The following is a 16425-nucleotide window of genomic DNA, read 5'->3' on the forward strand; positions in this document are numbered from 1 at the left end:
GTTGAGCCGAAATACCCATTTTTCATGTAAGCTTACTGTATCTGAGCAGGAGCTTGGCTCACCACTTTATTGCTTTGCCACACTGAGGTATCTTCAGATCATTGTAGTATCTATATCTTTATGTTGGATATGTCTCTTTTGATCAATCCGATTGCCAAAAGCTCAACTGTGGAACATTATTTCTTGCTACTTACCAAGTCATGTCTTTGCAGGAAAGGATTATAAATGCAGAATACTGAGTCAAACTTCAGAAAGAAAAAACAGCCTTTTATTAAGGCAGACTAATGGCTACATAAAGAAGGAATCCCGGACTATTAGCAAAGGACCCAAAACAACAAAATTTTGTTTTTAATAATAAAAATGTCAAACTTTCAAAACCATGACGACTATGATGCCAAGGTTAATTTTTAAATGAATAAAATGATCTTGTTGCTAATGATTTTATTATGAAATGTTGGACTCAGAATTGATTTTAAAGTTGGTTATTTTAACATGACAGTCTGCTGAAAATGAATACATTTCAGAGCCAAACTCATGGCTATTAGAGGGGATGCACTTGCAGCTACACTGGCTTCATTCCTCAGTCCCAGAGGTTTCTGCTTGTTAAGAGCCTATGGTCAGACCCCCTGATTATGATGTTGGTGTCAGAGAGGAAAATAGAGTTAGACAACAAATTAGAAAGACAACAGCAAGGGTATAAACAATGATTCAAAGTATGAAAAAATAAGCGAAAAGTACTGAGCAGTAACTTTATTTATGTTTTTTTTCTGATGGCTTAATTTTTATGAAAAAAAGGCCATTAATATGAACAGAAATGCCTGCATGCCAGCCACCTGAACATAATTAAGAGTGCTACTTAATAAAATCTACAAGTTGAAAGGAAAAACACGTTTCCTTGCCTGTGCTCCTTGTCAGGGTCATGCTTGCCTGATAATCTGGTTAGGGTTGAACAGTTTCCAGTAAATCCCAGGAATGAAGCCAAATCTGGAAACCCTCACTATTCACTGGCCCAACACTATCTTTCATCATAACTTTGGATTAAAGTTACTGAGCATGCCCAAGTTTTGAATATAGGGGTTAAATAAAGGCCATCTGAAGCATACTCATAAAGTATATAAAATTTGGTGATAATGTCAGTACGAATAATGTACTGCAAGTAAACTGTTTGAATTTATATATCTTTTTAAATGCCCGTGAATGGCAGGTCATCTCAGGAGGAAAAGGACATTTCCCCGAACAACTCCAAATTAGGTGAGGTGCAGAGGTCAAATCAATACTGAATTCCCAGAGACAGAATGAGGCTTAATCAAACACATGAGATCAAACAGCAGCCAGTGTTGCTGTTGCTAAATGGCAAAAGCTAGAGCCTTTATGGACAATAATGTCTGTCTTTAATTTATTGAGTATTAATGGCATTATTGAAATAGAAGCTTCACCTGTAGTTGTTGATCATAGCATTTGCAGAGGTAGCATCTCTGTGGGCACAGCGACATATCTATTCACTTGCTTTTTTGGTTGAATTTAAGTTTCGTTATATCTCTTCAACACAATACATTTCCTTTTTTTGATATGAAGACATAACAATTTCTATTACACATTTTGTTGGTGGCTGATTGGTTGATTTCGTTTTTTTATAATTCTGATCTGGTATGGCTCCCCTATAGGCTAACTGATTTGAGGTGAGAAGGTGGACTAAGAATGACACGGCAGGAGGGAATACAGAAGTTAAACCTTACGCGATGATGCAAGGCTGAGTAAAACAGAGAAACTAGTGGAAGATTTCATGAGAGCACGTTGACAAGAGACGGGAACTGGCAACACCCGACCCTGTTGAAGGGTGTTTTTTAATGTCTTGATTTCAGAATCACACACACACATATGTCTACTGAACAAAAAGCATGAAGAAGACAGAGGAAGCTGTTTTTTTCTCTAAAATCTTCCCTAACTTTGCATCTGCAAACCCACTATGATTAGCCTGTCAGCTAAACATGTAAATATAATCCAACAATAATTATTATTTCAACTTATAAAAACCCTAAAAATCAGAACATTTATATTCTTCAACGTAAACGTTGGTTATATTTTATTTTACAAAGTGAGGGAATGTGTTCAAGTGGAGTTTGATGTTTCCTTATACATGAAAGAATGAGTTCCAGTAACTTCCTTAAAGTAAGGAATACAGATTATTAATTTAACACTGGTATAAGATTGGTAGTCAGTATTGGCAGAAACCCACAGCCAAGGTATCTGAAAAACTGGAAATACTAGTTGAACCAGTGTCATCCGCAGAGAGTTCTTCCTTCCTACCATCCCCAAGCGCATCCTCCTTCCTAGGTGATATTCAGTGTTGTAGTTCTCTCTCTCATATATATGTTGCATCCTTACACTACAATGTCATTAAAAATGTCTGTAACAAATACACACAGCAGCAAGAACTAACCAAGCTGCTGCAACAGACAATCAAAAAGCCAAATAAGAAAAATGTGAAATGTTTTTCCTGCCAATTTGAACTTCATTGTGTGTCTCTCTGTTGGCAAACTCAAGCAAAATTGCCTCAGCATCAATTCCAATATCAGGATAGCTGTTCATCACTTCAATTCCACTCAGTGCTTTTGTGAGTCATCATATTTCTGAGATATGTATTACAAATATCATAAAACAGCTGAGCATTGCTTGAATGCCAGATGTCACTAATGTCACTCTGCATTGTTCAAGCTCCATATATAATGTTAGCAGCATTAATGTTTGCAGACTCTGAATCTTCACTTCCCAGAACAGTTTGTGTCTCATCTTCTGTTTTCAAAAGCTTTAAATTTTTATTTACTTATTTCTGTCCTGCTTCTTTGCTAGATAGGTGAGCGAAATCCAACAATGCTAAAGTGGTAATTCATCCCAGAAACATTGACTGTGTAATGATACAGTGAAATAGTCTTTGTGTGTGTTCCTGAACACAAACTGGTTCATAAACTATAAAATGGCTTTACAAGTGTATTCTTCACCCCTCAATTTGGCATCTGTCTGTTTTTCTTTTTTTTTTCTATCAACATCTTCAATTTATGTTATGTCGTTTAGTGTCTCATGTAAAGTGAGAAAATGCAAGCACAGATTTGATATTGACTGGGTGTCAGATTACCAAAAGATATGGTGACAGCTTTGATTTCTACTGTGTTAAAAACAAAATTCAATCCCACTGACGTCATGATTCTCTACATTGAGAGGCAATGACTGATTGGACTGCAAATAATTAGCCCTACTTGTGCTGATGGATTGGACCTGCCTTGATAACTACTCTGGCAGCCTCAGATCTGGTCTCCTACACTTCCCTTTCTCTTTTTATTATTAAACTTGATTAATTTAGACAATGGATTTCAGAAGATGCTGCTTTGTTAATTAAGAGTTTTATGACAAGCAGTCAGTGATGTCCAAATGTCCTGTTGGGACTATTGTTTCGCTGCCATTACCATATAATTAGTTCTTACTAAATGTGTAATCACTTTACAGCCCACACTCTGTTCCTTTCTGCCTCTCTTTCTCTCTGACTCTTTAGTTGTTTTGGTACCCATTTGATTTTAAGTAGTGTTTTGGTGTGCAAGCTGCACTCCAGAGAAAAATAACATCTGTTTTTTGTTAATGATTCCTTCAGCCTAAATAACAAGTGGTCCAAATATATATCTGATAAATTTGTAACTTTTGAGCACTGCTAAAATAGATAATAATAATACATAGTACAAATATTATGACATATAGTATGATAATATAATGCCAAAATGCAAGAACAGATGAGAAACAAATTTACTGACATAATCAGTCTGAACAGGATTGCAAATCCTTTTTTTTTAAAGGCTTTTGGGATCATAATAAGAAATAGATGGGGCAAAAATGGCATCCAAGGAAGAGTTCCAAGGTGAAAATCACAGATGATTAAAAAGAACACAAAGGCTCATCTCACATTTGGCAAAAAAAAAAAGTAATCATGGCTTTTAATGACCCTCAAGACTTTTGGGAAAATACTCTGACGAGACAAAAATTTGAAGGGTTTGTGTGCCTTGAAGCTCAAGCACATTCGAGTTATGTAGCAGGACAATGATTTGAACCCCACCCACAAACACACAAACAAATAAACAAACAAATGAAGGTTTGGGAGTGGCCTAGTCCAGACTTAAATCAGACTGAGTTGCTTTGTGTGTATTAGATGCCATTCCTTCAAGACTGCTTTAACAAGTCCTACCATTAATTAATGCTTCAATCTTAAATATGGTCAGTATATCTCTATTAATGGGCTACGTACCACAGTTCATTAAGTGGGCAGTAATTAAACTATTACTTAAAAAGCCATCACTTAGCTCATTATAGGCCAGTATCAAACCTTCACTGTATCGCAAAAATTCTTGAACGAGTAGATGTAAAACAGTTAACTGATCATCTGCAGAGGATTGTGCTAGGACCAATTCTTTTTACATTATATGTGCTTCCCTGAGGCAGTATCATTCAAAATATCATATGGGTATTATATGATACCCAGCTCAATCTGTCAATGACACACACACCTATAAGCAGGGCTATCTTAAAGGTAAAGACCTGGATGATCTCTGTCCTACTTCTAAATTTAGATCAAACTGAGGTTGGTTTAAAAGTCTTAGAAACCGGTGTCTAACCAGATACTTACTCCAGACAGCATTACTTTGGCCTCCGCTGAGAGGAATCTTTGAGTTGTTTGACCAGGATATGTCAACAAATATGTAGGACTGCTTTCTTGCATTAAACTCTAAAATGAGAAACATCCTACTCAGAGTGATGCTGAAAAATGAGTTGATGGATTTAATAATTCTAGCCTCAACTAGGGTAATTTATGATCATCAGGCTGTCCTAAAGTTGATAAGTGAGGGTACTGACAGGGACTAGAAAGAGAGCATATTTGTCTGATATTGGCATCCTTTAATTGGCTCCCTGTTAAATCTAGAATAGAATTTAAAACCCTTCTTCTCACATACAAGGTCTTGAATAATCAGGCTCCATCTTATCTGAAAGACCTCATAGTACCATATCAATATAGCACTTAACTGCTGGTTCCCAGTTCCTAGGATATTTAAAAGTTGACAGGAAACAACTCCCAGTTTGGATGTGGGAGACAAACACCCTCTCTACTACCAAGATTAGGCTTAAAACTTTCCTTTTTGACAAAGCTATAGTTAAGGCTAGATCAGGTAAACCTGGATCCTCCCTTAGTTATGCCTCAGGCTTAGGCCAAGGCTTAGGTTGCTGGGGTCTGATTCGTGTTCACTCACCTTTTTCACTCACTATTTGTATATACACACACACCACTCTGCATTTAAGCATTAGTTATTATTAATCTACACAGTATGTGTTTTATCTTGTCGTCTTCTTATAAACATCAACCAGATGACAGATGGCTGCCCTTCCCTGAGCTGGGTTCTGCTGGAGGTTTCTTCCTGTTAAAAAGGAGTTTTTTTCCTTCCAATTGTAGCCAAATGTTTGCTCAAAGGGGGTTATTTTGTAACACACACACAAAAAGATTCTAGGTCTGACCAACCGTCTCAGCTGTGGGCAAAAAGATGACAATCAATAAAATTCTAAAAGGTAATTTATTAACACAATAATCAAAAGGTAAAGGCTAAAACAGTCCAGTGTCCCATTTGTGGATTAAGTAAAAACACACAGTCCAAGGCCAGAGCCAGCTATGCCACAACGCCAGATGCACTCCACATGTTGACTTCAACAGGGTTAGCGGTTGTCCTCTGAGACCCACCACCCTGTCACTAGATAGCCAGTGGTCACTCCAGCCTCTGCAACTCAGCTGCCTTTAGGCTGTGGCATATAATAGGCCCTGGCCTGCACAGAGAGACGAAATAACACCTTCACTATACAACTTACAGCGCAGAACCCAGCCATCCCAAACATATCAGGTTTCATCACATTACATACCTGTACAGAGAGACAAAATAACATAGCAATGTTTGTAGTGTGGGCTATAAGTAGACTAGCGTTTCACTGCAATCAATTACACCTGCCTCTAATTAGTCCAACCCCATTACAGCCAATGGCTCACCAGAAATGGGACACACACACACACAACCACTCCCAACCCAGTGCAACTTCACACAATAATATGGAGATGAACTAATACGACAATATGATTGTTCAGGATTTCACTCTATTATTGCAAGTATCTTTAATGTACAATACAAAGGACCTTGAGCTGACTGTTGTTGTGATTTTGTGCTATATAAATAAAACTGAACTGATTTGAATTGAATCTGTTTATGTTCAACCCCCCACCCTCTAAATAGCATTCATAAAAAGAAATTCAGTTTGCCACTGTGTTATTGTCTTTAGGCGATATTGATGAAAAAATGACCATCTAATCCTCTGATACACAGACATTGTGAAGGTAAGATTCTGAACAGTAAACCTAAACACAATCTCCCCTGAATTGCCCTCTGCAACATTTTCAGCAAGATTTGGTAGAGGGGTGTCATTAGACACACTACACTGAGCTACTGCACAATTACAGGAATGCTTGTGCTTTTACAGTGTAGGAAGCCTCCATTTGAATATTTGTTTATGTGTGTGTTATATCAAGTTCTTACTGAGCAGTGTGAGCAGTGTTTAACATGTGTAGCAGAAATATCAAGGAAAAAACACCACCATTAGTCCTCACTGATGAGCTTCCTGTATCTTGGATTGTTGCTCCTTGATTTCCTGAAGCCTCCAGGCAATGTAATGGCCTCTTGCTAAGACTCTGTCCTTAGTGACATTCATTTACAGTACACATATTAATATTGTAGGTCCTTTACCCTACAATATACGGTGACTCTTGTTGCAAATTGGCACTATACAAATAAAACTAAATTGAACTGAACTGCTAATACTGTTCTGTTATAGCTGCAGAGAAATGACATTTCAGCACCCTGTTGGTTTATGTTCACTGATGTATTGTTTGTCCTAAACTAAATGTCCTGTGCCAAATGGTTTGAAATTAATACATATAGCATTATAACTCAGCCTAAGGCAAATATGCTGTGGGGCCTTTGTTGGTTCATTGCGTTCCAATAAAACAACTCTTGCCTGCTGAGATTTGGACTCTGCGGGACCTCTCAAGGTGTATTGTTGTATTTGTCGCTAATATAAATTTTTTCCCAGTACATCCTCTACATCTGCTTCATGGTTTGTTGTTTCCTGGGTATATGTCACAGTTGTCCAAAAGGTCGTAACACCTTCAACTTCTCCAGGTTTCAGGAAAATAAGAACTGAATGTGCACTCTTTTTATAAAAGCGTCTCTATTTCAGCTGGTGTGACTGGTGAAACACCACTGTAAAAGAGTAAATGCAGGCCATTTACCAAAGAGTAAATGAATGTCTCACTTTCTGGTTTAGAGAAAGTCACATTTTATGAACTGCTGTAGTTCACCAAGGTTATTCCCTACTCTTCTCAGCTGACTGTCTCCAGCTAACTCTTACTTTAACGATAAACTCCTTCATCTGTCAGCTTATAGTGTAATAGACCATGCTACATCCGCACTATATCCATACTATCAAAAAATGTTTTATGCTGTAGTAATATTTCAAGGTTTCATTTCAGTTTGGACAAACAGTGTTATATATTTTGGAGAATGTTTTGCTTTTTGTCTTTAGAAAGATACTTTTAAATTTGGAATTGGTGCAAAAGGAGCATATTTATATTGCTTTCTAGGGATTAAACTTTGCTCTTGGCTGCACTTATCAACATCTTCCTATAAGAATGTGCACTATATTGCCAAAAGCATTCCTTGCCTGCCTTCACAAGCATATGGACTTTAGTGGCATCCCATTTTTAATCCATGGAGTTTAATATACTGTTGGCGCACCCTTTGCTGCTAAAAAAAAGAAGAAGCTTCAACTCTTCTGGCAAGGCTTTGTACAGAGTTTAGGAGTGTGTTTATGGGAATGTTTGACCATTCTTCCAGAAGTGAATTTGTGAGGTCAGACAAGGATGCCTGGCAGTATCTACTCTAATTCCACATCAAACTCACTCATCCATGTTTATCCACTTAATATCCACTGTATATATCCACTTAATGTATATAATGTTCTCTCTTTTTGCACAGTCCAGGAGCGTGTCAGGATACATTTCACTGTGTGTTCTACTCATATAACTATTCATGTGACAAATAAAGTATCTTGAATCTTGTGTGATGTAGTCACCCCAGTGGTTTGTGATATACTGTCCTGTTCAATGACAGGACTGAATGACTATTGGCCTGTAGCCCTCATCCTGATAGTTATGAAGTGCTTTCTAAGGCTGGTTATGGCCCACATAAAGGACTCTATTGATGTCACTGTGGACTTACCCTAGTACGTCTACCAATAAAACTGCTCCACAGATGATGCCTTCTCAGTACACACACACACTTGTAGAGTATAGAATTGTTCATATAGTGGCTATTCCTGGACTTTACTTCCACCTTCAATACAATCATTCCACAGAATCCGGTGCAAAAACTCTCAGCACTCAGCACTGCAATTTAGGCCTGGACTTCTTAACCTACAATCTCTGAAGCCCTGCCAAGGAAACAAAGGAGATGATCGTGGATTTCAGGTAAAACAGAAACTCTCCTACGCCCCTAACGACAAGGGAGCTGTCGAAGTGGTCTCCATATTTAAGTAGCTTGGTGTACATCTCACTTGGAATCTTATCTTGCCACAACACTGGTCAAGTAAATTAGTAAAGTTCATTTATAGAGCACTTTTCACAGGCATAAAGCCACAAAGCACTTTAAAACAAGCAAGTAAAAAAGCAGTAACCCCCCCCCCACAGTTGATAGTGCTTCCTCCAGCGGAGTCACTGAAGCAAAGATGGATTCCTTACAAGAAGCTATGGAGCGACCATTCTTAAATGGCGGTGGAAAAAGCAACCCTACTTTGCTGGATCTGGAAGTGATCTATGGGAGATATGATCACCCATAATGAGTGGTGATCATACAACAGAGGTGCAACACAACAATGAAAAAATAGGACCAATAAGACATTTGGAGTAAACAGCTCAAGAATTCAATCTTAAATTTATTGAGTTCTACATAGTGTACTGTGTCATGGCAGCTGCTCTGTGGTGTAAAAGAAGACTGTACTGAGGGTGGTAAAAGCTGTACATAGGACTAAGTAAATTACCAATGTTCATTTATGGAGCACTATAAATGCAGGACGAAAAAGTCCTCCTGGATCTTAAAAGACCCTATTCACCCAACATCCATGCATTTTCTTCTGCTAATCCAGTTTAGGGTCACAGGGGGGCTGGAGCCTATGTTTGTGTAAATATGTATGTTTTCTGTTTTTGTATATATCGCTCTTGATGTTTGTTATTCTTGTTGACTTTAGCCAGGGCCTGCGTGCATGTATTCATGTGCACTCATGTGCTGGAATCACAATAAAAACTTGAAACTTCAATCCCTTATATCAATGACAAAATGAATGTCATTTATTGTATGTACTGAAGAAGACTTGAATCCAGACATTTAGACCATAAACTACATAAATCAAGTGTGATGTAAAATCATATCTGAACAGACATATTTGTTGTTTAATTGAGTTGTGCCTCTGCTGGTTATTAGACATAAAATATATTTTTTTAATTTTCAAAAATCAAAGCAAAGATTGTGTTTTCAGGCTCTCTAAGGAATTTGTTGCAACCATTATCATTGTGATAACAGACTATTGCATGCCATATTAAACATATTAAATTATCCTGATATTGCCACCTTTCAATTTCATGGTATTTCTTTGTTGTCTGTTACCTGTTTGTGTCCCTGATATTGCCACATAAATTGTTTTAAGTAAGAGTATAAAAATGACATTCATTCAGCAGATTCAATTACCTTGCAGCAGCAGGATGTATATATGTATAAGATGTGCTGTACCAATGATGTTCTATTTCAGGGCTGTTATTGAGTCTGTGAATCACCCTGTCACACAGGTTGAGGGATTGGAAATATCATTCAAGGAGGAGATTTTATAGATTGTTCCATGAATATAAGTGACTGCATATAGGGTATAATGTAATATGCTGCATGCACAAATTACGAATATGTCATACAAAAATTGCAGAAACAAGGAGAGAGTTTTATGTGTGTGTGTGTGTGTGTGTGTGTGTGTGTGTGTGTGTGTGTGTGTGTGTGTGTGTGTGTGTGTGTGTGAGAGAGAGAGAGAGAGAGAGAGAGAGAGAGAGAGAGAGAGAGAGAGAGAGAGAGAGAGAGACAGAGGTCACTTTGGTGGATTTATTAAAGTGCAAAAAGAAAAAAAAAGACTGAATCACAAAAAAAAGTAAAAAAATCAAACTTAACTATGATGATAGTACTGATTAATTGTACCTTCCAGTAATGTAATTTTCTTTGCACTTTTATGTTTGACATTCTTGATTTGAACAAGGCATTAGGCAGGGACTGAGTGGTTTGCTTGTAATGAAAGCATGATCCAAGTGAGGATGTTGCAGTGTGGTGTTTTTGTCGTAGTCTCAGTAGAATTTAGGCTCTTTAAAGAGTGACTTGACCAACAGGGCTACAGCAACCTGTGCCAATCCAACACAGAAGTACTCCAGGCAACAGATCTTCAAAGAAGTTGCTTCCAGAGCAGACTCCCAGGACAACTGAGCAGCAGAAGCACAAACAGACTTCACAGCTGGGTAATGATAAACCTATCAAATGTATCTCTTTGAGGGAACTAAGTATATGTAAATATAATAAAACATTAGTTTTATTAATGTTGAACTGTCCCCCTGATTAACTTATTAGAGCTAATAAGCTCTAATAAGACCTAATGGTACAATCCTGGTGCAGCTTCTTGCCTTTTCTCTTGAGCGGTAAATGGCCGTAACAGCTTCAATGGGGTTGACAGGTGAGCACCTCAGTGATTTGTTGATTTGAACCAATTGCTGCTTAGGTTAGCAGCCTCAGAGAGTAACCTTCCAGTTTGCTAAGAGGACTGTTCTACACCCCCATTCTCTTCAGGAGCTTGTGGAGTGTGAACAGTTCACACTAGAACGCGTTTGCTGTCACATTTTATTTGTAGTGTGAACAACCAGACAAAAAAAAAAATCGGATTTGATCAAAAATCGGAATTGAGCATTAAGACCTGCAGTGTGAACGTAGCCTTAGTGGTCAGTAGTCAAATGAGGAGAAGACCTGTGAAAGAGGAGGGCATGATTACTATTTTGATAAGCAGAAAAACATCCAGCAGTACTCAAGATAATCATGCACAACTGATTTGCAGGCAAATGAGGTTTGACAGGCTGACATGAAAGAGATTTTGCAAATATCACAGTGTTGTGACTGAAAAAATGCCATCACAAATTTAAGTTTCAGACAGAGACAGGCCACTGGACAACAGTAGATCCACGTCTAGGTTCATGTAAGTGCACACAGCACAAGAGTAGACAAGTTGATTTAAAACACTTGCAGTTGAAAGCTGACGGAAACATCAGATGTTAGCTGCTGGCAGTTGAAACTGTCTTTAAAGACTAACCCTCTGCCTAAGCTGGTGTTCTGTAACAATAATTACATTCTGAAGGGGCAAGTTCAGAAAAAGGGGTCAACTTATCCATGTTTAGCCAAGTTTCTGTCAAAGGAAGCCAATCCAGCATTAACAGGCCCCAAATCTGATTAAAAGCAAGTTGCTGATTGACTGGGATGCATGACCCAGTTGGTGAAGTAAAACTCTTCCACCTCTGCGAAGAGGAGGCAAGTGATGCATTGGAAGCTAAACAGGGAGATGTGGAGCCACATGTAGGATCTACTGATAAGAAGGTAATGTTGACAGATACACTTTCTCTTTGCTCCTTATGTAAGATGGATGTGAAACAGTCCAGGTATTGTATTTTATACAATACACAATTTATACAATGCACATTTTCACAGGTAGTACTGTATGGCATACACTTAACTTTTGTTTTGTATCTTTTTATTTGACTGCATTACCCTTTCTTTACAAAATTCTTTAACAAGAAAATTGCTAAATACAGTGTTCATTAAGCATTCATGAGTTTAGACCTTTTTCGGGGGTGCTCAGGCCCCCCTAAATTTTATCAGAGCCCACTCTAAATATTGGACATCGGATAGATGTGCAGACGATGTCTTGGGTTCGTTTATCAATGACCATTTCTGGACATCTGTACGACGTCCAAAACTGGTCCACAATTTGGACGTCCAACCATGACCTAACCTGGACATCAATCCAGTTCAACATTTGAACTTTGGACTGCCTAATTTTATGGACATCATATGAACATCTATGACAGGTGCAGGACATTTATATGATTAATACATGTAATTTTTTTTAATTTATTCACTGTTCTATTGTGAAGAGCTTTGTAAGACGATGTGAATGGTGTTGTGATCGGTAGCCTGCCATGGAAAGTAGGAGAAGTGTGGCTGTATGAACCCAACTATCAACTCGACAGTCTTTGTCTGTACGCACATTTTGCAAACTGCCTGTCAGAAGATGACATTTCTGCTCCAAATCCACCGCGCAGCTGCTCATTTTTGTCTTAGCTCAAGAGTCTCTGCCATCTAGCAGATGTCTGCTAATCACTATGCATTCCTTCACACATAACTGTTTCTGGAAACATGAGCCTATACATGTAGAAGCATTATAAAAATGATGCCTAAAATAAGTTTGACATTGAAAAGATGTCAACCATATTTGAAAAGCCCGTATACGGTGGTCCTACGGACAATAAATCAAATCAAATCAAATCAAATCAAATCAAATCAAATCACTTTTATTGTCACGTCACATGTGCAGGTACACTGGTACAGTACATGAGAGTGAAATTCTTGTGTGCGAGCTTCACAAGCAACAGAGTTGTGCAAAATACAATAACGTAAAACAAGCAAAATATAAGAATGGCTAAATCTGAAAGTAATAAATATATGTACAATATGCATTACTGGATGTGTATACTAAATATGTTTTTCTACGTGTGTGTGTGTGTGTGTGTGTGTGAGTGTGTATATACATATTTTACAAATGAAATAGAGTAAACAATAAAATAAGATATATAAAATATACAGAGGTTGGTAGTTGACATGTGCAAAACAGTGGCATTAATGTACAGTATGGAGTGCATAATGTTGAAGTTCCAGTAGTGAAGGTGAGGTGTCTATGACGTGTTCAGCAGTCTGATGGCCTGGTGGAAAAAGCTGTCTCTCAGTCTGCTGGTACGGGACCGGATGCTGCAGAACCTCCTTCCTGATGGAAGTAGTCTGAACAGTTTATGGCTGGGGTGACTGGAGTCCTTGATGATCCTCCCCGCTTTCCTCAGGCACCGCTTCCTGTAGATGTCTTGGAGGGAGGGAAGCTCACCTCCAATTATCCGTTCAGCACACCGCACTACTCTCTGGAGAGCTTTGCGGTTGTAAGCGGTGCTGTTGCCGTACCAGGTGGTGATGCATCCAGTGAGGATGCTCTCAATGGCACAGCGATAGAAGGTCCTGAGGATGCGGGGGCTCATGCCGAATCTTTTCAGTCTCCTGAGAAAGAAGAGGCGCTGCTGCACCCTCTTCACTGTTTTTTTTATGTGTACTGACCACGTAAGATCCTCAGCCAGATGTACACCAAGGAAGCGGAAGCTGCTCACTCTCTCAATAACACTAGAAGTTTAATAGACGTCAAAAAGAAGATGTCGCCGGAAGTTACAAAACAACCCCCTCAGTGGACCAAAATTGTACATCCAAAAATGACTTATAAAACACGTCACTCCGAAATCAATTTGCACAGTGGGCCCCTAAAAATAACTATTAATAGTATTAATAATAGCATAGTCATCAGTAATGAGACTTTCATTGCTGCGGGAGAAAGTCGACAAAGAGGGAATTTCATGACACACATCAGTGATCCAGATTTAAAACACACTTTAACTGAAATACAGCAAAAGTTTAAACTGTTTTGATTGTGCGGGGACGTTACTGTGACTTCTAAAGTATCTGCTTATTTTTGTTTGTTCTCTAAATAGTGTCCAAATCGTTAGCTAATGTAGCTTTAACCTTCTGATTCACTAGTCTGCTGGTATGCCAAAGAGTCGATGTGCATTATTATTTTAGTTAAAATTTTTTGATTGCTGTTCTGATTGAATTGAGCTTCACTCTTTGTTTACAGTAAAGCTCTAGATCCAGGTGACAAAACGTCAGAATGATGTTACCTGTCTATGTCCCGCAGCAGTTTGTATTCAGTGTGATATTGCAATAAACTGATATGGATCAGTTCGTTTTTTTATTCACTGTAACACTTAAATTTAACAAAAATTATAAAGCTGTAGTTTCCACTTTACCCACATTCATTGATAATGATTTTACATAGCTAAGCAGTCTGTTGTACTATTGTTGAATGTGGATCCCCCACTTACTCTTATAATAATTATTATAAGATTATATTGCTGTCATTTTCCAGTTTCTAGTTGAGTGAGGAGGGTGGAAACAGAGGGAGAGGACAGAGAGATTGTACAAGAACAGGGAGAACAAGGGAGCAAATAATGAAGTTGGAAAAACAGAAGTAATTTTTCATGTAGTTGATGGATGATTTGAGTGCTTTCCAGTACGACACTTAAAAATGTCTGTGGACATTCTAAAGAGAACATATTGATATGAAGTGTGGCAATTTGCAGGATCCATACCACTCTAAACATGGCTCGAACAGGATGGTTGCCACTATATTGATGTTCTTTAACTTTAACTTTGCCTCATTTTTGATAACTGAAGGCACTACTGTAAAAATGGTGGATTAGATTAAAATCTCTGATTATTGACTCTAAATTATTCTTAGAAATTACAGTAGGCCCATCCAATTAATTAGGTTGCTTTTGGAGGTAATATTTGCAATGTCTATCCAATTGAATTGAGATTTGCAAATGTAAAAAGGGTTGATTACATTTGGAAACAGCATATTCCATCAAAAGTAATTACAAGACACTGCATGCATACATTATGATTGGGAGCTAAGCTCCCCAAACTAAGTATAGTTGTAAATTACTTTTCAGCTTTTAGTTTTGGCATCATTGTACCAACATAAAGTGAAGTAAAAGAAAGGGAGAACAGTGAGGAATGTTGTCTGTGACCCGGCCATTTCTAAGTGACTGGTCTCCCTTCTCTGTCAGACTGCAGCTAATGAGAGTGACGTCTCCCTCATAAAAACCTGTGGGAAAGCCATCTCTAAGCTCCTGTGTTGGCTCTGAAAACTATTTGCTGTGCAAATTCCCAGAGATTGGATTTGAGTACCTCCTGTGTTGGTTTACCTACCTCCAGTGACTGGGCAGTAACATGCTGTTCATACGCTTGACCAAACCTCTCTCCCTGTCTGTCCTCTTGGTTCTCTTGCTTAATTTATACATCCAGGTTTCTCTTTGTCCATATAATTTTCTGTTTCTCTCTCTCTCTTCTTTCTCTCAACTTTCAATTATTTTTCCAGAGTCTTCCTTTGACATTTTTCTCTGTACATCTGCATCCATCTGCGTTAGTGTAATGTAACTGGGAGAATGAACAGGAGAAAGATGGGAGTCATGGCTCATTCAGCAAGTGATGTAAATAAAAAAGAAACCATGTGACATGTAGCTGTTTATTCTCACAGACTCTCCAACCCCATTTGAAGTTGGATCAATAATTAGACGGCTTTTAGTGATCTGGACACTAAACACGGCATTAATTAATGAAATTAATTTGTGATGCGTGCTTGAAAAAAGTTAGAATCCCAAACAGCTCTGTTCAAAAAAAGAAAGCAGTTCACTGGAACCCATTTAAACGGGCCCAAGCATGAACCCAACTGAACACCTCTGGAGTGATCTAAAAATGACTCTCCACTGACATTCCCTCCCTGGATCCTCACCCTCTATCTCACCTGATGGTCATTCTGGCTCATTGCCCCTGACACCATTTAAGGCCTCTTTGGAGTGCTGGTCCTCGCTTGTGCTATTCTCAGTCAGTGTTGCCCGGCTATCAGTTGTTTTCTTCCTTGTGCTTCCTAGTTCTCCGGTTAATTGTTGTTCTCCGTCTCCCCTGCACAGGCCTCCCTGGACCCCAGCCAGTTTTCCCTGGTATCTACTTGGATGATGGAGAGTGTGAGTGAGGCGTGGCGGGGATTTCTGGACTGACTGTGTTTCCTTTCTCAAACGGAGCAAAGAGCCCTGGACATACCCTCGGACCCCTGGACCCCTCTTCCCCCTGACTCATTGTACGGTAGATTTTTATTGTTAAGATATTCTTCAGTGGTAGCATCAGTTGGGTTAATCTTTGATGAGTATAAAGTTTCTTCTTTAAAAGGTGTGTGTGTGTGTGTGTGTGTGGTGGTTTTTTTTTTGTTTTTTTTTTGTTTTTTTTTATTAAACATGAATAATTTCAATGAAACCACTCTTTCATTGGCTAATGACTTGTCAATCACAAGTCACTTATT

The sequence above is a fragment of the Pelmatolapia mariae genome, linkage group LG20, assembly GCF_036321145.2.
Source record: "Pelmatolapia mariae isolate MD_Pm_ZW linkage group LG20, Pm_UMD_F_2, whole genome shotgun sequence".
NCBI lineage: Eukaryota > Metazoa > Chordata > Actinopteri > Cichliformes > Cichlidae > Pelmatolapia > Pelmatolapia mariae.